This window comes from Lithobates pipiens, unplaced genomic scaffold, assembly GCF_037356315.1.
Source record: "Lithobates pipiens isolate NorthernLeopardFrog02 unplaced genomic scaffold, aLitPip1_a1.2 Scaffold_18, whole genome shotgun sequence".
In the NCBI taxonomy this organism is placed as follows: domain Eukaryota; kingdom Metazoa; phylum Chordata; class Amphibia; order Anura; family Ranidae; genus Lithobates; species Lithobates pipiens.
In genome coordinates, this window is record NW_027507758.1 from 614,530,538 (window position 1) to 614,556,797 (window position 26,260).

The 26,260-nt window shown below is 43.8% G+C and overlaps 1 protein-coding gene and 1 long non-coding RNA gene across 2 annotated transcripts in view; both read left to right on the forward strand.

Annotated features, from left to right (window-relative positions):
* LOC143990354 (uncharacterized) overlaps positions 1-6,860 on the forward strand; it is a 36,744-nt gene extending 29,884 nt beyond the window's left edge. The window contains exon 4 of the long non-coding RNA XR_013277278.1: positions 6,703-6,860. This is a non-coding gene — a long non-coding RNA (uncharacterized LOC143990354). The remainder of the gene's footprint in view (positions 1-6,702) is intronic.
* Positions 1-26,260, forward strand: part of LOC143989263 (uncharacterized) — a 436,678-nt gene that overhangs the window by 231,844 nt on the left and 178,574 nt on the right. The window lies entirely within an intron of this gene.

The window sequence follows — 26,260 nt, forward strand, 5'->3', positions numbered from 1 at the left end:
GTTCGCATATCGCAGTGCGATCTGCAAACTCGGATCGCATGGTGTGAACACCCATGCGATCCGATTCTGCTGCGGGCCAAAAAAAGGGTCCCGTGCGAATTTGCGGCGGGTGCGGCGGGTGTGGCGGGTGTGGCGAATGGCTGAACTCGAATCGCACAGAGATCGGATGTGATTTGCACTGCAGTGCGGTGCGAATCACATTCGTTCTCATAAACCGCTGCAATGTGAACCCAGCCTTAGTGACACTGGCGACGGGGGGTGATCACGGGGTTAAACCTTTATTGGGGGGGGTTAGGGGGGTACATTAGAACTAAAGGGGGCTAACTCTAACTGCCCTAACAGTTATTACAGTCACAAATGACACCAATGCAAAAAAGAAAACAAAAAAAAAAAAAATGACATTGGTGTCACTGTGACTGGGGGGCAGGGGTAATTGGGGGGGTGATCGGGGGGTAAAGGGGGGGTGTGAGTGTGCCTGGCATGTTCTACTGTGTGTGTAGAGTGTTGGTGCAACTCACCGATGCGCTCTCTTCCGTGTCGGAACGAAAAATACCGACACGGAGGAGAGAATACATCACTTCCTCTCCTGTGTTTACATTACAGGAGAGGAAGTGATGTCACGGGGGATTTCCATTCGTCGAGAGCGATCGCGAGGGGGTGGCCATGAATGAATGGCCGCCCCCTCATCCCGGATCGCTCTCGAAGGAATGCCGACTGCCGCAGGCACCGGGGGGGGGCCCGATCGGGCCCCCCACCCGCGGGCAGGCAGGGACTTATATATACGCCCATATGCCTGCCCGTGCCATTCTGCCGACGTATATCGTCGTGCGGCGGTCGGCAAGTGGTTAAATAAGAATTTTGATGGATCTTGGAGTGCAGCCATTTCTTCAGTGTTGAACAATACTTAGGTAAGCCATGGCATTTAAACTATGCCCATTTTCTTTAAATCTTAGAGATGGTTGTGTCTGAAAATCCTAGTAGATCAGCAGTTTTTTAAATACTCAGACCAGCCCTTCTAGCACCGACAACCATGCTATGTTCAAAGTCACTTAAATTCCCTTTCTTCCCCATTCTGATGCTCAGTTTGAACTTCAGCAAGTCATCTTCACCACGTCTAGATGCCTAAATGCATTGAGTTGTTGCCATATGATTGGCTGGTTAGCAATTTGTGCTACCAAGCAATTGAACAGGTGTACTTAATAAAGTGGCCTATGAGTATAGATTCCAGTGACAGACTCACCCGGGACAGAGGCTTTTGGGGGGACTGAATGCTACTGACTATGGGCCCAGGCATTTGAGGAAGCTACAAGTATTTAAGAGGATATTCTGTTATGTAATGCAAAAGGATATTATTAAGGACATAAAGCAGATGTATGTGAAAGGAATGCTGATTAATGAGATCTGGAAAGCCCTGGGTCTCCTGTTGTCTACTTCAAAGAGTATTTCACCCATTGTTTGTGCTAATTAACCTTGCTATTGTATGAAGGAGTTCTGTGTTGATTTATGATAATGTTGATTGTGTCTTCTGAGCTAAAAGACAGCAAATATGTCCTAAAGATCATGTCTCTTAGTCACCTAGGCTGTTTAAAGGATTAGATAATTTGTTCATGTTAATTGGGTTTCTGGTTACAGTTTTATTGGAAGGCTGCTGTATATATTTGTGTCATCTCAAATAAAGGAGTCCATGTTAAAGCTGAGTAACTGAGCTAGTCTCGTCTGGATCTTGGTTACAATATTCGGCTTTAAATCTGATATCTGAAGGTCCAGACTGGAGGAAGCTGTTTACTGACGGGAGCACTCAGGCTGAGTGCGACAGGGATCCGTTACATTGGTGGCAAGCAGTGGGACGCTTCCTGCAGTCTGGGACATCCAAACTTACACCTGGATCCAAGGTCCGGATGGCAGAAGAGGAGAGGTACAGATACCAGCCGCCTTGGAAGAGGAATTCAGAAGGAGGTTGCGAGAGATGCAGATACAGCACAGAGGACCAGTATTAGAGCTTCTGGGATGGTTTGATTCTATAAGCTGCGAACTCTGGAAAGAAGCACTAGCCCGTGAGCAGCGACACCAGGAAAAAATTCTCCCTTCCATCCAGGAATGGTACCGGTCACAGTATGGATTGTGGTTGCTGTTTTTGGGAGAAAAAAACGCACAAGGAGCAGACAGCTGAGTTAAGCAGACTGGTCTGGGCAGAAATGCGGTTGGATGAGAGCTACAGAGCCCTCCAGTAACATGTATCCCAAGCATGCCCTTGGATAGCGGATGACAGCCCAAAGGAAGGCTTTGGCTATGGCGGCCTGGGACTGTTGTATGTGAAGCTGACAGGGGACCCTAACTTTGGGAGTGATTTGGAGTGGCGGTTGGGCGAAATCATGGATTTCAGAGAAGTGCTACTGAATGTCTCAGAATTACACTGGGCACTGGAAGTTATAGATTTTCTGGTCGTTCAGGAATGGGAGCTGGAGATCGCCTACAGACAGCTGCTAGACTCTGCTCAGCGCCAGGGCTGGGCTCCCTTTGCCTGGGACTATCAGGAAATACCAGTTGACAACTTTGAAATCCTAGCTGAAAAGTCAGCAATATGGCAGAGTAACAGTTTGCCAACCTGCCCCCGCAGCTATGGATGCGGAGATCTTATGGTGGATGCAGCAAGTGCTGACTGACCTTGACGAACCTGTTTCCACATGGAATGATCTTGGATGGAGGAATGTGCCTGTCCAGTAGCATGCCAGAGAATCGGCAGTGGGAAATCTGGAGATTGCCATCCCCAAAGCTGACGTGCTGACAACAGGGCAGAGCTCTGCTAACCTCTGCCCAGCACTGATAGCATCTTCTGGGTTCCACGGATAGAAGATGGTGAACCTCTATCCCCAGACACCAGTTGCAGAGACAGGGGATTTGATAGACTTTTCTGCTGAGGAAGAACAACCTGAGGAGCCTCCAGCAGAAGAGCTGGTATCAGGACCAAACTTCACTGTGCTCTGCCCAGCACCAGCAGCAGTATCTGTGGAGTTGCAAGGAACTTCCCAGCTGAAGCGCTGCTCACCGGACAGAGGGTCCAACCAAGACCTCTGCCCCACACCTGTGGCAGTTCCAGAGGCTCAGGGTGAGAAGGTGGCAATCACTTCCCAGCAGCAGATACAGGGGGAGAAGGTAGAGGAGGTGTTCATCCTCCCTCCCCAACAGTTGGTCAGGGTAGAGGAAGCGGTCTTTCCTTCCCAGAAAAGATCCGTGCACCTGGGAGACAGTACCATAGATATGTCGTCCCAGCAGCCAGATGAGGGAACGGAGAAAGAAACAGCCAGCTCACCTTCCCAATGGCAGTTACACAGTTTGGGAGTGGAGGAATCCAGCCTCCTGCCCCAATGGTTAGCCGAAGTGGCTGATGCGGAGTCCCCAGCAGAAGTGCTGGCAACAGGGCAGAGTGTTACCAAACTCTGCCCAGCATCGGCAACAACTGTGGAGTTCCAGGGAGCTGGGGCAGTTGGCCCATCTCCCCAGCAACAAGCAGATGTAGTGAAGCTTCTACTCCCAGCTGAATTGCTGGCAACAGGACAGAGTGCCGCTGGCCTCTGCCTAGCACCTACAGTTTCTTCTCATCTTCAGGAAACTGGGGCAGTGGGGCCCTCTGCCCAGCAACAGGCCAAGCCATGGAATAGTAAACACCACCCAGCTGAAGCTCTGACAGCCGGACAGAGAGTCAGTGACCTCTGCCCCACACCTACCGAGGTCAACTATTCCTTGCAGCCAAGAAAGGAGATCATGCGGACAGACTATGTGAGTTGACTTTGTCTGACTAATGCATATCCAGACCAGGTGGAGGTCTGGGACCTTGTTAGTCAACTTTTGATGGGGAAGAAATGTGGCAGACTCACCCGGGACAGATGCTTTTGGATGGGGACTGCATGCTAGCCTCTTGGCTACCGACTATGGGCCCTAGCATTTGAGGAAGCTACAAGCATTTAGGAAGATATTCTGTAATGTAATGCAAAAGGACATTATTAAGGAGGCCATGATGGTCTCTGTATACTTGGGACTCATATAGCAGATGTATGTGAAAGGAATGCTGAATAATGAGATATGGAAAGCCCTGGGTATCCTGTTGTCTACTTCTAATGCCGTGTACACATGACCGGACTTTCCAGCAGACTAGGTCTGACGGAATCAGTTCGTCAGACAATCCAATCATGTGTGGGCTAATCCGATCTTTTTTCATTTAAAAAATCAGACGGACCTAGAAATAGAACGTTTCAAATCTGTCCGACGGACTCAATTCCTATCAGGAAACCGTTCGTCTGTATGCTGGTCCGACGGACCAAATATGACGCAAGGGAAGCTATTGGCTAATAGCTATTGAACTTTCTTTTTTAGTCCCGTCTTACATCATCAAGTTCCAAAGAACGGACTTTCGAACTGACTTAGACCGTTCATGTGTGACCAAGTCCGTTCGTTTGGAAAGTCTGTCCGAACTCCGCCGAAAGTCAGTCGGGAAGAGCGTCGGACCTAGTCTGTTGGAAAAGTCCGGTCGTGTGTACGAGTGTAAGAGTATTTCACCCATTGTTGTTTGTGCTAATTAACCTTGCCATTTTATGAAGGAGTTCTGTGTTGATTTATGATAATGTTGATTGTGTCTTCTGAGCTAAAAGACAGCAAGTCTGTCCTAAAGGTCATGTCTCTTTGTCACCTAGGCTGTCTAAAGGATTAGATAACTAGTTCATGTTAATTAGGTTTATGGTTACAGTTTTATTGGAAGCCTGCTATATGTATATTTGTGTGTCATCTCAAATAAAGGAGTCCATGTTAAAGCTGTGTAACTGAGCTAGTCTCGTCTGGATCTTGGTTACAATATTCGGCTGTAAAATCTGATATCTGAAGGTCCAGATTGGAGGAAGCTGTGTACTGATGGAATCACTCAGGGATCCATTAGAATTCCAAAGGCATAATTGACTCCAGCAGCAAAAGTAGAACATGCAGCATGATTTTGTATGGAACATGGGAAAACTGGAATGCATTTTTGCTGTGATTTCTGTTGTTTGTTAGGAGGCGGTAGCTACTGGTTTCCTAACAACGATGAGTCACCCCAGTCAGTCAGAATGTAAAAAAAATAGCTGGCATTAAAAATAAAAAAATTGTGGGGGTCCCCTCAATCCACACCAGGCCCTTTGGGATTTTTAAGGGGGCCCATGCCAAAAAAACACAAAGGAATGCATGGAGTCCTCCCAAAAATCCATACCAAGCCCTTAAAATTGAGATAGATTTTAAGGGGACACCAACGTAAAACAAAACTGGCATTAGGTCCCCCCCAAACTCCACACCAGACCCTTGTGCAATCCGGCAGGCCAGAAAAAAGGGGAACTGAGCAACTGCCATCCCCCCATCCAAACCATACCAGGCCAAATGTCCTCAACATGGCATATTAATGAGGACAAGGGCCTCTTCTCCACAGCCCAGTGTTTGTGAAGATGCAGGGGGTAGATTATCAGAATTTGCAAGACCCCTCTAACAAGGTAGCCCACAGAGCCTGCCTTCCCCAATGTGAATAAATATGGGGTACATAGCACCCCTACTCATTCACCAAAAAAACTTGAAAAGTAAATAAAAACTTAAACATGTAAAAAAAAAAAATGTTACCCAAAGTAAATTTATTATTATTATTATTATCGATTTATATAGCGACAACAGTTTACGCAGCGCTTTACAATGTATAGGGAGGACAACACAATTACAGTACAGTTCAATACAAAAGGTACAGGAGGGCCCTGCTTGTAGAGCTTACAATCTAAAGGGAGGGGGTGGCGGTACAAAAGGTAATAGCTGCAGATAATGATTTTATTATCACATTATCACATTATCAGTCATGATGGACACCAGCTTCTGACCCACACACAAAAAAAAAACATGACGAACACGACCGTTTTCCATTGTTTGACACTCGCCAAATGACATTGCTGTTTCCCCCGCCGCTAAGTATAGAAAGAAGCGTGGTAACCTGGTGACGCCACCGTGTGACCCCGCCCCAATGATGTCATAAGGGGTGGAGTCACCCACATGTAACATGTGATAGGCTTATGTTTGGTCAATGACGTCAGACAGTAGATCTCGGGTGATAGCAGTGGCCAAATAGGGTCATGACCCTATTTGGTCACTGAGGTCACCTGGGATCTCCCAGCCATCAACAAGGATCTCCCAACAGGGTTGATTTATATATGAAATAAGCCAGCAGGCAGGCCAGAAAGTAATGATACCACCACTAAATGAGCCACTTCAGAGTGCAGTAGCAGCCAGTGGTTCAGCTAATGAAACAAGCCAAATCTGGCCATTCAGTGACTCCAAACTAGATTTCAAGTCAAACAAACACTCTGTTGACCCAAACTCGATGCTCATTTCTAATGACAAGTTGACAACATAAGTATGATTTCCAACTGGGATATCTAGTGTTGGGCTTTAGGTTAGGCTGTGGTTTAAGTTTTTATATTTAGGGTAAATATTTAGTTATGTTTTAGGGTCAAAGTAAGGGTAAGGGTTTAATTGTCAGTAATGTTTTTTGGGTTTAAATTGAGAGAGGTAGTCTAAATATCGGGCTAAAGTTAGGGGTTTAGGGAGTGTAGGGGGACATTTTTCTTTAGAGAAAAATTGTCAGGACTAACAGTGGGATGGCAATACCAACATCCATTAATGTTCTCCCTGTCTTCCCATCCACAGCATGAAGTTGTGTCAAGAAAGTATACAAGATGCTTGAACCTACAAGATGCGTTGATGAGATACAACGGTGAAATTAACTTTGTGATTGGGGAGAGATCACCCTATGTATGACATTACCATGAATAATAAAGGATAATTAAATTCTGCTCCATGATGAATTATGTGTGTATCTATGTGTTTTTTTTTTAAGCAGTACTAAACACCTCAATACTATTTTGCTCAAAATCAAAGTACATCTTACATATGATCAAATAATTCTTTCCAAGTTGTCTGAAACCTTACAATTTAAGATTTTAGCTGATGACTCAGTTGAGCACGCTCAGTAACTGCTGCATTCTCTGTATCCTCTCTGTGCCGGGATCTGCACCTCATATTGGGCTCCATTCACAAAGCGGTATCTTACTGCATCTGAGTATGCAGTAAGATACCGCACAACATTTTTAAAAAAGTTATTTGGCATTCACTAAAAAACGCTACTTAAATACTGCATGAGTTATTTTTTTGAAGTGATACAGTATTCTAGTAGGGAAATCCTGCAGTAATTTACTGCCAGCGGTAGCCGGAATCCTTTGTAAACACTGTAAATAGCTGGTTGTTAAGGAGTGGGTGGCCACCTGTGTCCTTAACCAGTAACACTCATCTTTGTTAAGGAGCGGGTGGCTGCCACATCCTTAACAACCGATGAGCAATCAGCTGTCAGGGAGGTTCCCTGCTGACAGCTGAATATACAGTCATGGCCACAATTGTTGGCACCCCAGAAAATCTCTCACAGAAAAGTATTGCAGTAACACATGTTTTGTTATACACATGTTTATTCCCTTTATGTGTATTGGAACAAAACAAAAAAAGGAAGCAAAAAAAGCAAATTGAACATAATGTCACATAAAATTCCAAAAATGGGCTGGTGAAAATTCTTGGCATCCTTTCCAAATTTTGGATAAATAAGATTGTTTCAAGCATGTGATGCTCCTTTAACCACCTCAATACAGTGCAGTTACACCCCCTTCCTGACCAGACCAATTTTCAGCTTTCAGCGCTCTCACAGTTTGAATGACAATTACTCAGTCATCCAACACTGTATCCATATAAAACTTGCGTCCTTTTTTCCACACAAATAGAGCTTTCTTTTAGTGGTATTTAATCACTAGTGGGTTTTTTATTTTTTGTGCTATAAATAAAATAAAACGTAAATTTTGTGAAAAAAATGCCTTTTTCTTTGTTTCTGTCATACATTTTTGCTAACTAGTACTTTTTCTTCATAAATTTTGGCCATAATTTATACTGCTACAAGTAGCATGGTGAGTTTTTTTAAGTTATCATTTTTTCCCACAATTCTTTGCAAAATGAAGATTTTTTTATTTTTTTATTTTTTTTTACTAAATTGTCATATTATCAGGTTATTTCTCACACACAACATATGCATACAACAAATTACACCCCAAAATACATTCTGCTACTCTTCCCGAGTACGGCGATACCACATGTGTGAGACTTTTACACAGCCTGGCCACATACAGAGCACCATCATTGATGTAGTACCTTCAGACGTTTTATGAGCAAAAATGACGCATCTCATTTCTCAACCACCTATTACATTTTTGAAGGCCCTGGAGTACCAGGACAATGAAATTTCCCATAAAATTACCCCATTTTGGAAAGCAAACACCCCAGCGTATAATCTGTGGGGCATAATGAGTCTTTTGAATGGTTATTTTTTTTTCAAGACGTTTTTGGAATATGTGGAAAAAAATTAAAACGCATTTTTTTTTTTTTTACACAAAATTGTCAATTTATAAGATATTTCTAACACATAGCATGTATATAGCAAAAATTACACCCCAAAATACATTCTGCTACTCCTCCCGAGTATGGCGATACTACATGTGTAGGACTTTTACACAGCCTGGCCACCTGGAGAGGCCAAACATTGAAGTAGTACGTTCAGGCGTTCTAGGAGCATAAATGACACATCTCATTTCATTCCTACCTATCACACTTTTGAAGGTCCTGGACCACCAGGACAGTGAAATTACCCACAAAATGACCCCATTTTGGAAAGCAAAGACCCCAACGTATATTCTATTAAACATGGGCTGAAAATAGGTACTCAGGTACTCTGATGGCCTGGTGACAGGTACTCGGGTACTCTGATGGCCTGGTGACAGGTACTCGGGTACTCTGATGGCCTGGTGACAGGTACTCGGGTACTCTGATGGCCTGGTGACAGGTACTCGGGTACTCTGATGGCCTGGTGACAAGTACTCTGATGGTTTGGTGACTGGTATTTGGGTACTCTGAAGGGCGGTGACAGGTACTCATATGGACAGTGACAGGTACTCGGGTACTCAGATGAACTGTGACAGGTACTCGGGTACTCAGATGAACTGTGACAGGTACTCGGGTACACAGATGGACTGTGACAGGTACTCGGGTACTCAGATGGGCTGTGACAGGTACTCGGGTACTCAGATGGGCTGTGACAGGTACTCGGGTACCCTGATGGACTGTGACAGGTACTCGGGTACCCTAATGGACTGTGACAGGTACTCGGTACTCTAATGGACTGTGACAGGTACTCGGTACTCTAATGGACTGTGACAGGTACTCGGTACTCTAATGGACTGTGACAGGTACTCGGTACTCTAATGGACTGTGACAGGTACTCAGGTACCCTGATGGACTGTGACAGGTACTCGGGTACTCAGATGGGCTGTGACAGGTACTCGGGTAGTCAGATGGGCTGTGACAGGTACTCAGTACTCTAATGGACTGTGACAGGTACTCGGTACTCTAATGGACTGTGACAGGTACTCGGGTACCCTGATGGACTGTGACAGGTACTCGGGTACTCAGATGGGCTGTGACAGATACTTGGGTACCCTGATGGACTGTGACAGGTACTCGGGTACCCTGATGGACCGTGACAGGTACTCGGGTACCCTGATGGACCGTGACAGGTACTCGGGTACCCTGATGGACTGTGACAGGTACTCGGGTACCCTGATGGACCGTGACAGGTACTCGGGTACCCTGATGGACCGTGACAGGTACTCGGGTACCCTGATGGGCCGTGACAGGTACTCGGGTACCCTGATGGGCCATGACAGGTACTCGGGTGTGCCGTGACAGGTACTCGGGTACTCTGGTGTGCCGTGAAAGGTATTCAGGTACTATGATGTGCCGTGACAGGTGCTCGGGTACTCTGATGTGCCGGGACAGGTACTCGGGTACTCTGATGGGCTGGGACAGGTACTCGGGTACTCTGATGGGCTGGGACAGGTACTCGGGTACTCTGATGGGCTGGGACAGGTACTCAAATACTCTGATGGACTGTGACAGGTACTCAAATACTCTGATGGACTGTGACAGGTACTCTGATGGACTGTGATTGACAGGGACTATGAGGGGTGGTGACAGGTCCTCTTTATTGGGCGGGGGGGCAGGCAGGCAATCAGTGTGATTGGTGTACACTAGGTGGTAACGAGATGTTACCGCAATCTCCTCCTCACACACGATCGGTGTGTGAGGAGGAGAACAACCCGGTAACATCTCGTTACCGCGGTTTGTTTACATTTTAGTGATCGGCTGTGAAAGGATCACAGCCGATCACGTGGGTAAACAGCCGGCCAATGGCTGTTTACCAGCGTCGGTGACGAGCAGTGTTCCCGGGGAACACGCCGCGCTCACGATCGCGCGCATGCGCCGTGCACAGTCGGGGTGTGACCATCTGTGATCGGCCGTGACTTCATCACGGCCGATCACGTGGTAAACAGCCATAACGAATGGCTGTTTTCACCCCCTTCGGTGGCGAGCGGTGTCTCCGTGACACGCCGCCACCAAAGAAACAGGGGTGCGCGCGCACGATCGCGCGCATTCCCTGTTTAAACGGGAGGCCATCATATGACGGCCTCCCGCCACAATAGGTGCGCCGCCTGGCCGTCATTTGACAGCCGGCGGTCAGCATCTAGTTAAACTCACCTGGGGCAAGTAACAGATGTGGGCAATATAAAAATCACACCTGAAAGCAGATAAAAAGGAGAGAAGTCCACTTTATACTTTATCTCTTTATTGATTTCTTTTCAGTTTAAATAAAACATGCAACATTCCCGTACAAAACCAAGCAAAAACACAAGTACTGGTTCCATAAAACCCTTTTACACCCTTCCATTCCCTGCATTTACCCCTCTTCCCCACTCACACAAATGTTCTCCTCACACTGTTTACCTGACTAACAACCCTTCCACTTTTAACTATAAATACCTTTATTCATTTTCTCACACCACAACTTCCAAATCTTATCAAATTTTTATACCTCCCTGTCTTATATATGCTACCCTTTCCTTAAGAACTACCCCATTCATATTCTGCACCCACTCCCCACTGGTAGGGGGTGTAGAGGACGGCCATTTCTGGGCTATACGTTTCCTGGCTTGAAAAAGGCACCTAAAGCCCCATACACACTATCAGTTTTTCTGCTGAGTTTTTCCTTTTTTTTTTTACCAAAAGCATGTAGTAGAAGGGCCTGCCTGATTGCATACAAATTGAAATTCCTAAGGTTTGACCTCATATTATATGGTTTTGGTAAATCTGAAGGAAAAACTGATAGTGTGTATGGGGCTTTAGTTTAGCTAGTTTGATGTCTTTAGGGTCGCTGCCTCCTTCTATCCATCCCAATACACACCCCAGGGGTTCCATATCTACTGTCTAGAAAAAATGGACAGTAACAACCCAATATAGGGTCAGAGGGCGCTGATCACCCCTAGTGCATTGAAAACAAAAAAGAAAAAATATCCCCAAGGTGGGGTTTTTTACAGCATATATTACCTGTAAATGCTAGTAGATATGTATAGTAAGTGCCGACATAAAGCAGATGATTAGTAATATAAATGTTTTATTGATAAAAAAGAGGATTAAACAGGCGACACAGTGGTCAAGGACTAAGCTCCACTATGTGAATAAAAATGTATAGTATTACATATGCATACAGAGTTTATAACACTTAAACCCTATTGTAACTATAATTGCAATAAAAGATGGATAATATGGACCCTTTACGTGTTTTGACCCTCTCAGGGGTCTTCTTCAGAAGGTTTTTATCTATTATAAAAAGGAAGACAAACATAAATATATATCCATACATAATGTACTGTAATATACTAGAAATAATCTGCTGTAAGCAGAATATAAATCAAACATTGCATAGTTACATGGTTAACAATTGGTATACATCGCAAATAAATACCTATATAATCCACGTGAGAGATCCTCTTTAAAACATGAAGTCCATCACTTCTCCCATATCCTTCATAGATGTGCCCAGACTTCTATGGCTGGAATTAGTCGCTATGCTCTACCAATAGGAGGAGCGGGGAAACGGAGTCCGAAAGGTAAATGGCTTGCAAGGGATCACACCCCTATTACCACCTCCAATATATGATATAGTGGAGGAAGGTATAGGTGTAGGTAGACAGGGGTCAAGGGGAGGGCAATCTATAATAAAATAAAAAAGAAAGAAGAAAAATATGGAATATATGTATATAGGAGAATCCCTATTACAGGGATACCCCCTCTATATAAAGAGACAGGGGGTGCACCCGAATGAGAAGGGGTATGTGAATACAGGAGTGGAACATACTGACTGAAGGTATAGTGCTGCACGTGATTGAAAAATGGACAAAAAGGGGATTAAATACCCATAAGTGTGAATGCACCAGAAAAGACCGCAATAGCAAACTACAACACCTCGTGAGGGAAAAGAAAATAATAATGGGTGAAATAAGACACACCATATAACGGAAACCAACACAGCCCAACGTGACTGGGGGGTCCGACGCAGCCCGGCGTGACTAAGGTGAGTATAAAGTAGAACTGTGTGTGTATACCTGTAGGTAATTTCAAGTGAATACACGTTTAGTAGCAGAGCCCAAAGAGGCAATGCTGTAAGAGTAGTGAACAAAGGCTTGTAAACTTTACAATACAGCCCCTCTCAATCTTGCATTGCCGCAGGATACAAAAAGCCCTTGGTCTGAAAACAAACAAAAGGTCACATTGAACTTCTGCAGGCAAAGCTATATATGGAGTAGTAAAAAAAGTTCCAATGACGTGAACAGGTGACTTACCCTTCACATAAGATCAGTGCAACTGGTGTCCTGTCAAAAACGGGATAGATTGCTAATGCAGGGGGGTGGTATATAAACACCCTATGCGTAATTTAATCAGCTGGATCAATTTACACCCCATCAATAGTCCCAGCTGTCTAACCGTCCGCCTAATGGTCGCCATATTGGCCGACCGGATGTGGTCCCCTCGGCGTTCCGGAAGTGACCTTCCCAAGATGGCGGAAAGGTAGACAGTAGCGGCGCACTGGCGTGACGTCGGTACGTCGCATCCCACTCGCACAACGTGCGTGCGCAGTGAGGCACCGCGTCCGATACTGTCCCGGAATGCAGCCAACCAGACATATTATCCCAGGGGGGCGGGTGGTACCTACCCGTGCATCCCCCGGGAGGATCGGGGAGGGGCATGCGCGCGCAAATGCCGATCCCCTCTTCTGGCCGGGAAGCCATACCAAAGGAGTCCGCCCTATGTGCAACAGATAGAAAGTAACAATAATGGCACCATCTAGAGGAGGGAAAGGAGAGATGCACCCGGACTTCCTAACATAGAATGTAAAAACATTTAAAATAAAATTACAGAGCAATATGTCAAAAGTGTAACAAACGGCATTTAATAATTAATAGACATGTGCAGAGTAAAATATTTCGTTTCGGAATTTCGTTTTCGTCCGAAAACTTAATTTATTTAGTTACTCCCGAAATTCGTTTTTATTTATTTCGTTTTTCGTTCAAAAATTGCATTCGTCCGAAAATCCACATGAATTACGGTCGAATCTGTCTTTGAAGGTTTATAGTGTCTGTCGAATGTATAAAGAAGATTCAACGGAGCTAGTATATATAGCATACTTTAGAACCCTATTAAAGTCTATGGGACTCCAACGTTCAAAATCTAAAGTGCTAATTTTAAAGGCTAATATGCAAGTTACTGTCCTAAAAAGTGTTTGGGGACCCGGGTCCTGCCCCAGGGGACATGTATCAATGCAAAAAAAAGTTTTAAAAACGGCCGTTTTTTCGGGAGCAGTGATTTTAATAATGATTAAAGTGAAACAATAAAAGTGTAATATTCCTTTAAATTTCGTAGGGGGGGGGTTGTCTATAGTATGCCTGTGAAGGGGCGCATGTTTCCCGTGCTTAGAACAGTCCCTGCACAAAGTGTCATTTATGCAGGAAAAAAAGTCCTTTAAAATCACTCGCAGCTATTATGAATTGTCGGCTCCGTAATACAGAGAACACTCATTGAAAGTCATTGATAAAAAAATAAAAAAAAAAATTTAAAAAAAAGCGTGGGGGTCCCCCAAATTCAATTACCAGGCCCTTCAGGTCTGGTATGGATATTAAGGGGAACCCTGCCTCAAATTTAAGAAAAAAATTGACGTGGGGTTCCCCCTAAATATCCATAACCAGACCCTTCAGGTCTGGTATGGATATTAAGGGGAACCCCGCGTCAAATTAAAAAAAAAATTGACGTGGGGTTCCCCCTAAAAATCCATACCAGACCCTTTATCCGAGCACGCAACCTGGCAGGCCGCAGGAACAGAGGGGGGGACGAGAGAGCGGCCCCCCTCCCTCCTGAACCGTACCAGGCCACATGCCCTCAACATTGGGAGGATGCTTTGGGGGTCTGTGACCCCTCAAAGCACCTTGTCCCCATGTTGATGAGGACAAGGGCCTCATCTCCACAACCCTGGCCGGTGGTTGTGGAGGTCTGCGGGCGGGGGGCTTATCAGAATCTGGAAGCCCCCTTTAACAAAGGGACCCCCAGATCCCGGCCCCCCCCTGTTTGAAATGGTAAGGGGGTACAAAAGTACCCCTACCATTTCACAAAGAAAGTGTAAAAAATGGTTAAATAAAACAAACACACTTTTGAAAAATTCCTTTATTAAAAATAAAAAAATAAAAAAAAGATTCCAGCGGCGGTAATCCACTCTTGCTATCCAGCGACGGACGGTCATCTCTCCAGCGATGTCTAATGTCATCCAGCGCAGCGAATCCTCCGTCCTTCTTCTGTCTCCGTGGAGGAGACACTACAGACATTCCGGCGGCTTGACGTTTCTTATATACGGTGGGCGGGGCCACCCGTCACCTGACCCCGCCCCCCCTCTGACGCAAGGGGAAACCCGGGGTTCCCCGTGACGTATGGGTGACCCCGCCCCCTCTGATGTAACACAGGCAGGTTTCCGTTACATTTTTTCTTAAATTTGAGGCAGGGTTCCCCTTAATATCCATACCAGACCTGAAGGGCCTGGTAATTGAATTTGGGGGACCCCCACGCTTTTTTTTTAATTTATTTATTTATTTTTTTATCAATGACTTTCAATGAGTGTTCTCTGTATTACGGGAGCCGACAATTCATAATAGCTGCGAGTGATTTTAAAGGACTTTTTTTCCTGCATAAATGACACTTTGTGCAGGGACTGTTCTAAGCACGGGAAACATGCGCCCCTTCACAGGCATACTATAGACAACCCCCCCCTACGAAATTTAAAGGAATATTACACTTTTATTGTTTCACTTTAATCATTATTAAAATCACTGCTCCCGAAAAAACGGCCGTTTTTAAAACTTTTTTTTGCATTGATACATGTCCCCTGGGGCAGGACCCAGGTCCCCAAACACTTTTTAGGACAGTAACTTGCAGAATCTTTTCTCTCTGTCAAATCTTTTTTCTCTGTCGAATATTTTCTCTATATAATCTTGGACTAATAGAGGTAAGGTTAGGCACATTCGACCACAGGTTCTATAGACACAGATTGTTGTCAGAGTCATGTCGAATCTCCTATTCTATATCGAACTGTTGTAACAATGAAAACGAAAATAAAGCATTTATTTATGTCGGATCTTTCGTTTTTCGGATTTTGTGCTTTCGTTATCGTTTGTCAAAACGAAAACGAAAATAGCTGAAATTCGGACGAAAATGCATTCGGACGAAAACGAATGCACATGTCTAATAATTAATATGTCTTTTACAGGTAATCTAAGTATACATAAGGAAAGTATCTACTTGTAGGTGTATAGGATATGACAAGCTGGTTATGAAGTAAAGAGATCATATACAGGTATTCCATTCCCACATCACACGTATATGCATATGCACGCATATCAGGGCCAAAAAAATAAGTGAAGACAATCAATATAATTGTCTTGGTGAGTAATCGATAAAGGGCCTACACATATACGGGCATATGCACATGTGTAATGTGTTAATTTTGCAACTACTTTAGGGGCAGTGAGTGGTACTTAGGGCAAAACACAGGGAACAGGAACACAAACAAAAGGATATTTATATTTTGGGAAAAAGAACAAAAATAGAAAGGAAATATAAATGTGGTAAACTCACATTCTATTATTGTGTTTTACCTGAAGTAAAACCTTTCAAAAATGGGGCGAATGAGATAGCTTAATTTAACCCTGGAGAGATGGTGGCATTAAGTCTATAGATCCATCTCTGTTCGAGTTGGAGAAGGGACTTGTTCCAATCTCCTCCTCGATTCGGAATATGTATACGGTCAAAAGCGACGAAAGTGATTTCCGGCATCTTATAACCATGTGCAGTAACCACATGTCGTCCAAGGGGTAAATAAAAGTTGCCAATCTCCATGTGGTAAGTATGTTTAGCTATCCTTTTGTGTAGTTCTAACTTTGTTTTCCCCACGTAGTATGCCCCACACTCACACTCCATGAGATACACGACCCCACGTGTCTGACAATTGACAAAGTGAGACGGGCGAAATGTTCGGCCGTTAGGGAGATGAAAGATTTTGTCTCGTTTGATGTACTTACAAGAGGAGCAATGCCCGCAGGGGAAAGAACCCAAAACTGAGCAGTGTCCTGCTCGTTTTGTTTCGTCTCTGTATTCACTTTGTACCAATTTATCATAAAAGGAAGTGGCACATCTGTAAGCAATTGAAGGATGTTTCGGAACCAATTTCCCAATTTTTTGGTCATCTTTTAAGATAGACCAGTGTTTCTGGATGATATTGCGAATCGAGACGTGTTGTCTAGAAAAACGAAGGATGATCCTGGCAGCATGCATGCCAGGGTCATCTCTCACTGCCTTAGGATGCAGAAGGTTACCGCGAGATTGTACTAGCGACCTATTGTATGCCTTATGCAGACATGATCGGCTATAACCACGGGCTAGAAGTCTAGTCTGTAGTTGGGTGGCTTCAACCCTAAATAGGGCATCATCCGAGCAATTCCTACGCAACCGCAGGTATTGGCCATAGGGTATGGACCGTTTTAGATTCGTAGGATGAAAACTATCTGCATGGAGTATAGTATTCCCTGCGGTGCATTTGCGATACAGAGTAGTAAGGATTGAATTAGTAGGGGAACGTCCGATTTGTATGTCCAAGAATGTGATCAGATGATGGTTATATGACATGGTAAATTTTAAATTGTACTTGTTCACATTGATATGGGATATACATTTTAGCAGTTGGTCCTCCGTGCCCTCCCATATGACGAGGATGTCGTCGATATAACGCCGCCACAACCGAATGTGGCGCGTGAGATCGACAAGTCTCTCGTCAGATAGGAGGGATTCTTCCCACTCCCCCAGGTACAGATTGGCGTAGGCCGGGGCACAGCATGTGCCCATGGCCACGCCCTGCACCTGGAGGTAGTGGGAATTGTTGAATACAAAATAATTGTGATACAAGATGTACTCCAAGCCCTGAATGATAAAATCATTCAAGGTCTGATCATACAGCCCCCTGTGTTGTAAGATGTTTCGTATAGCTACAATCCCCTTGGTGTGGGGTATCGAGCTATAGAGTGCTTCCACATCAATTGCTACCAACCAGGCATTAGTCGGTAGGGTCAGGCTATCAAGGGTCTGTAGCAAGTGTCCTTGATAAATGACGGCATTTACATCACAAGGGGCTGCAGAAAGGAGTCAATCAATTTGCTAAGATTTTCAGTTAACCCCCCCCTTCCCGAGATGATGGGTCTACCGGGCGGGTGAGATAGATTTTTGTGAATTTTGGGGAGACAATAGAAAGTAGCTTCCGTGGGAAATTTAGTGTTAATGAACGAGTGTTGGTCTCTGGTGATACTGCCCATTTGTAACGCAGTATCTATCAATTCATAAAACTGTTGATGGTAAGTGAGTATTACCCTGATTGGAATAATCCTATACCAGTCAGTGTTGTTCAGTATGTCCTGACACATACTGACATAGTCAGCATTGTCCATTAGCACCACATTTCCTCCCTTATCGGAGGGTTTGATAGTGATATTAACATTTTTCCCTAGTGATTGAACGGCTTTATACTCTTCACTGCTTAAGTTGTTGGGATAGATTTGCTTGCGGCGAAGTTTGGAAATATCCTTCAACACTTGTTTGACAAAAATCTCAATACACGAATTTAAACTCAATGGGGGAAAGGAACCCAAGGGTTTTTTTAGGGACAAGTTATATTTCACCGGATCACCAGTATTTTCTAGGAGAGACTCCAAATCTATCAGATCTATCAGGTCCAAGGTGTTATTTTCCTCATATAACAATGTTAGGTCCCGTAAGGCCCTAAGTTCTCTCATGCCTAATTTGGGCATCTCATGGTCCTCCATGTCCACACTTTCCTTCGCATGCAGCCTCCGAAGAAGGAGTCTCCGTGCGAAGAGTTGGACATCGGTTGTCACCTCAAACATGTCAAACTCTTCCTGTGGGCAAAAAGTCAGACCTCGTGAAAGTACATTTATTTCTGTTGGAGTCATAATGTGAGACGACAGGTTAATTATACTCATGGATTCGGTAAAATTCTGGTGACAAAAGGTGTCCAGATTGCCCAGTCCCCTGTTGTTTGGGGGAAGGGGAGATCCCCGTGTGGCATTTAAAGTATTATGTCTTATCTCGGGAACATGTTCTATAGTGTTTAGGTCTCCCCTGGGATGTGTTGAATTTGTAGTGTCCTGGGTGACCGATCTATTATCGTACCCGTTGGAGGGTTCATTTGGGGTACTTATCCCATTGGGATTCAATGTGGGAACCTGTCTATTATCAGATTTTATTTGGGTCTCCCCACCCGTGTTGCGTTTCTTTCTTTCTTGGTCAGGAGAGTCTCTATTATGGTTTCTCTTAGGTTTCCTTCGCCCCTTATTTGATGTAATGGGTTTCGAATAGCCAATGGATGCATTATTAGATTGTAATGCATCCATTTCCTTATTGTGAGTGTGTTTAGCGATATTGCCTTTTGAAGTGGATGTATTTGTGTTCCACTTATAAGCCCGGCCTTCAGAGAAGATCGATTTATCCCCCCAGAACTTTTTTTCCTTCTTACGCAGAATGTCACGATTAAAGGCCGACAGACCATCACCAAGTTTGGTCCGCAGGTCCAAAAAGCGCGCACTCTGCGAGAAGGGTTTGAGGGCAATTTCTAAGTTGCTAATCTCACTATCAAGAAGTGTTATTTGTCTATTGTATTCCCTGATGAGAATAACCATCATTTGTTGGGAGCATGTTTTTAAATTATCCTCCCATTCTATCTTACATTCATTCCCAATGTGATCCATGTTTGGGAAGATCTGGACACGAAGTCCTAAGGGGTTAATATTGTTTTCAATGTATCTCTCGAAGGATTTAATATGCCAAAAAAGTGCTGACTTCTTTTCTAGCACTTTGGTAAATTTTGAAAAAAGAGTAGAGATTTCTGTCTCTGCTCGATCACCATTCTCGAACTCGGTCTCATAGCTAGACATTAAATTATTCCAATCATCACCTTGAAAGCTATTCATATTGACAAATGACGGAAAACAGTCAGCAATTACCAATAAATGCCAAATTCAAATAATAATACACCAAGTAGAGCTCATGTCCCAGACCTCTTGTGTTACCGAATGGGGAAGGGTGTTTAACCACCCGGGTTTTAGAGACTAGAAAAAATGGACAGTAACAACCCAATATAGGGTCAGAGGGCGCTGATCACCCCTAGTGCATTGAAAACAAAAAAGAAAAAATATCCCCAAGGTGGGGTTTTTTACAGCATATATTACCTGTAAATGCTAGTAGATATGTATAGTAAGTGCCGTAAATGGTAATAGGGGTGTGATCCCTTGCAAGCCATTTACCTTTCGGACTCCGTTTCCCCGCTCCTCCTATTGGTAGAGCATAGCGACTAATTCCAGCCATAGAAGTCTGGGCACATCTATGAAGGATATGGGAGAAGTGATGGACTTCATGTTTTAAAGAGGATCTCTCACGTGGATTATATAGGTATTTATTTGCGATGTATACCAATTGTTTATTAACCATATAACTATGCAATGTTTGATGTATATTCTGCTTATAGCAGATTATTTCTAGTATATTACAGTACATTATGTATGGATATATATTTATGTTTGTCTTCCTTTTTATAATAGATAAAAACCTTCTGAAGAAGACCCCTGAGAGGGTTGAAACGCGTAAAGGGTCCATATTATCCATCTTTTATTGCAATTATAGTTACAATAGGGTTTAAGTGTTATAAACTCTGTATGCATATGTAATGCTATACATTTTTATTCACATAGTGGAGCTTAGTCCTTGACCACTGTGTCGCCTGTTTAATCCTCTTTTTTATCAATAAAACATTTATATTACTAATCATCTGCTTTATGTCGGCACTTACTATACATATCTACTAGCATTTACAGGTAATATACAGTGGTGTGAAATAGTGTTTGCCCCCTTCCTCATTTCCTGTTCCTTTGCATGTTTGTCACACTTAAGTGTTTCGGAACATCAAACCAATTTAAACAATAGTCAAGGACAACACAAGTAAACACAAAATGCAATTTGTAAATGAAGGTGTTTATTATTAAAGGTGAAAAAAAATCCAAACCATCATGGCCCTGTGTGAAAAAGTGATTGCCCCCCTTGTTAAAACATACTATAACTGTGGTTGTCCACACCTGAGTTCAATTTCTCTAGCCACACCCAGGCCTGATTATTGCCACACCTGTTCACAATCAAGGCATCACTTAAATAGGAGCTGCTTGACACAATAAGGTCCACCAGAAGATCCTTAAAAGCTACACATCATGCCGAGACCCAAAGAAATTCAGGAACAATTGAGAAAGAAAGTAATTGAGATCTATCAGTCTGGAAAGGGTTATAAAGCCATTTCCAAAGCTTTGGGAATCCAGCGAACCACAGTGAGAGCCATTATCCACAAATGGCGAAGACATGGAACAGTGGTGAACCTTCCCAGGAGTGGCCGGCCGCCCAAAATTACCCCAAGAGCGCAGCGACGACTCCTCCAAGAGGTCACAAAAGACCCCACAACAACGTCCAAGGAACTGCAGGCCTCACTTGCCTCAGTTAAGGTCAGCGTTCATGCCTCCACCATCAGGAAAAGACTGGGCAAAAATGGCCTGCATGGCAGAGTTCCAAGGTGAAAACCACTGCTGAGCAAAAAGAACATCAAAGCTCGTCTCAATTTCTCCACAACACATCTTGATGATCCCCAAGACTTTTGGGACAACATTCTGTGGACCGATGAGACAAAAGTGGAACTCTTTGGAAGGTGTGTGTCCAAGTATATCTGGCGTAGAAGGAACACTGCATTTCATAAAAAGAACATTATACCAACAGTAAAATATGGTGGTGGTAGTGTGATGGTCTGGGGCTGTTTTGCTGCTTCAGGACCTGGAAGACTTGCCGTGATAAAAGGAACTATGAATTCTGCTGTCTACCAAGAGATCCTGAAGGAGAATGTCCGACCATCTGTTCGTCTACTCAAGCTGAAACGAACTTGGGTTCTGCAGCAGGACAATGATCCTAAACACACCAGCAAGTCCACCACCGAATGGCTGAAGAAAAACAAAATGAAGACTTTGGAGTGGCCTAGCCAAAGTCCTGACCTGAATCCTATTGAGATGTTGTGGTATGACCTTAAAAAGGCAGTTCATGCTCGAAAACCCTCTAATGTAACTGAATTAGGACAATTCTGCAAAGATGAGTGGGCCAAAATTCCTCCAGGACGCTGTAAAAGCCTCATTGCACGTTATCGCAAACGCTTGGTTGCAGTTGTTGCTGCTAAGGGTGGCCCAACCAGTTATTAGGTTTAGGGGGCAATCACTTTTTCACACAGGGCCATGATGGTTTGGATTTTTTTTCACCTTTAATAATAAACACCTTCATTTACAAATTGCATTTTGTGTTTACTTGTGTTGTCCTTGACTATTGTTTAAATTGGTTTGATGTTCCGAAACACTTAAGTGTGACAAACATGCAAAGGAACAGGAAATGAGGAAGGGGGCAAACACTTTTTCACACCACTGTATGCTGTAAAAAACCCCACCTTGGGGATATTTTTTCTTTTTTGTTTTCCATATCTACTGTCATCTCAAATACCTGAGTTATTATTTCCACTACCTCCCTCCAGTAGCGATGTAACTTGGGGCATCTCCAGAACATATGTATCATGTCCCCCTCTGTTCTTCCACACCTGGGGCAAGAAGCATCTTGCCTTCGACCAAACAAAAGTCTCTTGGCAGTGTAGTATGCTATGTATAGTAAGAATAAATGGGACAGCTTTTGGGATGAGGAGAGGGACACCCAAGGTGCCAACTCAAGGATCCTCTCCCATTGGGCTTCCGAGATACTTCCCACGTCTATTTCCCATTTCCTTCTATATAATTGCTCCTGTGTTCTTACCTGAGTCTTCTTATATAGACTTGCATAGGTTTTAGATATTAACCCTTTCCCCGATTTTACTCGCAATATTTCCTGGATTACTGGTATCTCGCACCATTCTATTGCAACCTCCCCGAACTGTTTTTCCAAAGCATGTCTGACCTGCAGGTATCTAAAAAAAAGACTTTTTCGGGATTGCAAACTGATCCCTTAATTCCTGGAATTGTTTCAGATTACCATTCTGGTAAATCTGATGAATAAACTTTATGCCTCTTCTTTCCCATTCCCTTATTTGCCCTATTTTTTGTATCTCGCCCAACTTGTTATTGGCCCATAGGGGGGAGTACTCGGTAAACCCCCTGTACCCCAGTATTCCTTTAGTTGTTTCCCACACCTTTATCATCAAACCTAGGATAGGAATACCTTGCATAGAGATCCCTGACTCTAGTGCCTCTACCAGCATCCTACCAAGAAATTGTTCAAGGGGTGTTTTCTTTTTCCGTCCACCACCCTCTATGTCCCCTCCACCCAGATGTTGTAGCTGAGCTGCTAAAAAATAACTGAATGGGTGTGGGAGTGCCACTCCCCCTTCATTGCTTGGAAGTTGCAGGATCTTTAAGCTGATAAGTGCTTGGCCTCCTTTCCAGATCAATTCTCTGAATATGGAATCTACCTTATAGAACCATTTCCTGTAGATCCATATTGGAGAATTATGTAAAATATTCAGAAGTTGTGGTAGGAATATCATTTTAATTAAGTTACATCAGCCTGCTGCCGATAAAGGAAGTTTCTTCCAGATGTTAATTTTGTCCTTAAATTTAGATAATAATGGAACTAAGTTATTCACTATATACTGATTGAGGTCTTTGGTGATATAAATGCCCAGGTATTTCATTTAGCTCACTATTTGCAGACGTGCTTCTCGGGGTAGAGGGCTATCCAGAGGGTCAATTGGTAATATACAAGATTTCCCCCAGTTTATCTTTAATCCCGCAAGGTCCCCAAAGTTTTTAATTCTATACATTACTTCCCCTATTGAGTTCTTTATATCGCCGAGAAGCAGAAGGAGGTCGTCTGCAAATAATATAATTTTTTCTTCCTCCTCCCCTCTCCTATATCCTTTTATCTCCACGTTTGATCTAAAGTAATACGGCCAGGGGTTCGATCACCATAGCAAACAGGAGGTGAGACAGAGGGCACCCCTGTCTCATACCCCTCTTAAGTCGAATCCCAGCAGAGCTATCATTATTTATTCTTATCCTTGCTTCCGGGGGAACTATACAACATTTTTACCCATTTTACAAATACCCGTCCCACCTGAAATTCTTTCAGAACTCTCCACAAGTAGCTCCATTCTAGGGTATCAAAGGCCTTGGCGGCATCCAAAGAGAGGACAGCTCTCTGACCATCTCCATCAACTGGTATTTGAAGGTTTAAATAAACCCATCTTATGTTAATGCTCGTAGATCTACCAGGGATAAAGCCCGATTGATCAGGATGGATGAGTTTCTCTATCACTCTGTTTAGTCTAGCCACCAAGACCTTTGCCAGTATCTTTACATCTAGGTTCAATAAAGAGATGGGTCTATACGAAGAGGGGTTGATTCCATCATGGAATGGGGGAGCTCCCCTTTTGTTACCACCCAATTAAAGACTTTTAATAATTCCGGGATTATCACCTCACCAAAATGGCGGTAGATCTCTACCGGCAGGCCATCAGGGCCTGGGGCTTTTTGTCCTGCCATTTCCTGCACAGTACGCTGGATCTCTTCCAGCGTTATAGGGCCGTCGAAAATAGCACTCTCTTCCTTAGAGAGGCGAGGGATTGTCAGTGCCCTAAAAAATGTATCCATTCCCTCTCCTCCCTCATCTTGGTTGGAGTGGTATAAATCCTCATAATAGGCTCTGAATCTCTCTAGTATAACTGACTTATCTGTAGATATCCTGCCCTCTGCTGTACTGATCCTTGGTCCACTTAGTCTTTGCATTGTGTGTCGGTGTGTGCCACACTAAGCATGGCCAACAGAAAGAGGAGAAGAGAACTGTCTGAGGACTTGAGAACCAAAATTGAGGAAAAATATCAACAATCTCAAGGTTACAAGTCCATCTCCAGATATATAGATTTGCCTTTGTCCACAGTGCGCAACTTTATCAAGAAGTTTGCACCCCATGGCACTGTAGCTAATCTCTCTGGGCGTGGACGGAAGAGAAAAATTGATGAAAGGTTGCAACGCAGGATAGTCCGGATGGTGGATAAGCAGCCCCAAACAAGTTCCAAAGAAATTCAAGCTGTCCTGCAGGCTCAGGGAGCATCAGTGTCAGCGCAAACTATCCGTTGACATTTAAATGAAATGCTATGGCAGGAGACCCAGGAGGACTCCACTGCTGACACAGACATAAAAAAGCAAGACTACAGTTTGCCAAAATGTACTTGAGTAAGCCAAAATCCTTCTAGGAAAATGTCTTGTGGACAGATGAGACCAAGATAGAGCTTTTTGATAAAGCACATCATTCTACTGTTTACCGAAAACGGAATGAGGCCTACAAAGAAAAGAACACAGTACCTACATTGAAATATGGTGGAGGTTCAACGATGTTTTGGGGTTGTTTTGCTGCCTCTGGCATTGGGTGCCTTGAATGTGTGCAAGGCATCATGAAATCTGAGGATTACCAAAGGATTTTGGGTCACACTGTAGAGCCCAGTGTCAGAAAGCTGGGTTTGCGTCCCAAATATTGGGTCTTCCAGCAGGACAATGACCCCTAACATATGTCAAAAAGCACCCAGAAATGGATGGCAACAAAGCGCTGGAGAGTTCTAAAGTGGCCAGCAACGAGTCCATATCTAAATTCCATTGAACACCTGTGGAGAGATCTTAAAATTGCTGTTGGGAAAAGGCGCCCTTCCAATAAGAGAGACCTGGAGCAGTTTGCAAAGGAAGAGTGGTCCAAAATCCAGAGATGTAAGAAGCTTATTGAAGGTTATAGGAAGCGACTGATTTCAGTTATTTTTTCCAAAGGGTGTGCAACCAAATATTAAGTGAAGGGTGCCAAGAATTTTGACCAGCCCATTTTTGGAATTTTGTGTGACATTATGTCCAATTTGCTTTTTTTTCCCTCTTTTTTGTTTTGTTCCAATACACACAAAGGGAATAAACATGTGTAAAGCAAAACATGTGTTACTGCAATACTTTTCTGTGAGAAATACTTGATTTTCTGGAAAAATTTCTGGGGTGTCAACAATTTCGGCCATGACTGTAAAAAAAATAAATAATTGCCAGCAATGAAAAATTAAGAGCAGAGCCCCCCCCCCCCCTCCAAATCCCAAAGGGCCCGGTATGGATGTTGTGGGGAACCCACCACATCAATTTTTTTTTAAATGGCATGGAGTCCCCCCAAAATCAATACCAGACTTTTATGTGTGAATGCAGCTTGGCCTAGTTTAGTGCAGGAATTAGCCCTGCTGCAAAGCATTGCATCAAAAATTGTAATTAAACGCCCCTGTTAAACAGGGGCAGAAAAATTGGGCTGATGGAATCACCCAGAACCAGAAATGTTCTTCCAACATATCAGCGGAGGAGAAAGAGGATAGACAATCAACATAACAGGACAGTCACTCAGCATCAGCATAGGCAGTCTTGAAGGGATGTGATATTTCAAAAAAAATTATTCGGTTACATCAGCTTCAGGTGCTTGGTAGCTGTTGGTGATCCAAGACTGATTCATCTTGATGAAGGTCAGTCGATCAACTGATTCGGTGGACAGGCGCACCCTGTTATCGGTAACAAAGCCACCAGCAGCACTGAAGGTGTGTTCCGAAAGAAGG